We start from the raw sequence: 1,718 nt of genomic DNA, 5'->3' as shown, positions 1-1,718 counted from the left end.
AGAATAGGCGCAACTCAGGCATAAATCCCACCGAGACAGGTGAGTAGGATACAACACCAGCCCACATCTGGATTATGCCAATGTGCAGCGGCAGTGAAAAAAGCGAACAGAATGTTGGGAATCATTAAGAAAGGGATCGATAATAAGACTGAAAATATCATATTGTCTCTCTATAAATCCACGGTACTCTCACATCTTGAATACTGCATGCAGATGTGGTCGCCTCATCTCAAAAAAGATCTATTGGAATTAGAAAAGATTTAGAAAAGGGCAACAAAAATTATTAGGGGTATAGAACTGCTTCCGTATGAGGAGAGATTAATAAGACTGGGATTTTTCAGCTTGGAAAAGAGATGACTAAGGGGGGATATGATTGAGATCTATAAAATCATGACTGGTGTGGAGAAAGTACAGGACCTCATCCAGTCTAACTCCCTGCTCAAAGCAGTACCATCCCCAATTTTTGCCCCAGATCCCTAAATGGCCCCCTCAAGAATTGAACTCACAACCCTGGGTTTAGGGGGGGCCAATGCTCAAACCACCGAGCTATTCCTTCATATAAAGAGATGTGAAGTTATTTCTTCATATAACACACAGTCAGCCTGTGGCACTCCTTGCCAGAGGATGTTGTGAAGGCCAAGACTATACAAGGGTTAAAAAAAAGAACTAGATAAGTTCATGGAGGATAGGCCCAACAATGGCTATTAGCCAGGATGGGCAGGGATGGTGTCCCTAGCCTCTGTTTGCCAGAAGCTGGGAATGGGCAGCTGGGAATGGATCACTTGATGATTCCCTGTTCTGTTCATTCCCTCTGAGGCACCTGGCGTTGGCCACTGTCGGCAGACAGGATACTGGGCTAGATGGACCTTTGGTCTGACCCAGTGTGGCCATTCTTATGTTCTTATGCCAGTTGTCAACAACATCTGGATTTGTGAGTATCATCACTACTAGCTCGGTTGCCTTACTGTGACAAAATAATGAGCCACATCTGGGTGTACAAATATGAGACAGTTGTGATTAATGCCTGGATTGGTTATGAGATGACAGCCACAAACCAAATATGGATTAGGGTTTATGATACAACCATGAATCACATCTGGATGTATGAAAAGGGATACACTCAAAAACCACATTTGAGTTGCACAATCATGAACCACAACTAGATTTGCGAACACGATACAATTGTGACTCACATTTGGGTCGGTTAATTGAGTGCAGGTGTAAACCACATCTGGATTGGTGGTTCTGACACCATCATAAACTACATCTGGATAAAATAATAGGCTGTAATCATAAACATCTAGATTTGTGCAAATTACGTAGTTATCACTTGATCCAGCATCACATCGGGAGTTGCAAGTTGACCCGTCTGGACTAGTTAACACGGCACACTACCCGCAATAGCTCTGGTGGTGCTGGAGAGAGTTCCCCTTTGCAGCTGGGGGAGATTTTGCCACCTGGCTGCTGCTGCGAGCTCTGCTCAGAGGGAATAATCAGGCAGGAGGCGTTTTTGGAGCTGGCACAAACTAACAGATTGATGAGGAAACTCTAGCAGTTTGTTCCCAGTGGGCAGGGGAGGGAGGTGGGGGAAGATTTTGTTCCAGGAATGATAAAGGGGAAATCTGTACCCAGACTAACCCAAACTGCTACCAGGGAATTGAGAACCCCAGTGGGAGAACTTGAACCCCAAATACAAAATCTAGAACCCCTCCTCCCAC

Source organism: Caretta caretta, chromosome 13, assembly GCF_965140235.1.
Source record: "Caretta caretta isolate rCarCar2 chromosome 13, rCarCar1.hap1, whole genome shotgun sequence".
NCBI lineage: Eukaryota > Metazoa > Chordata > Testudines > Cheloniidae > Caretta > Caretta caretta.
The sequence above is the reverse complement of the archived record's forward strand: the minus strand, read 5'-3'. Positions refer to the sequence as shown.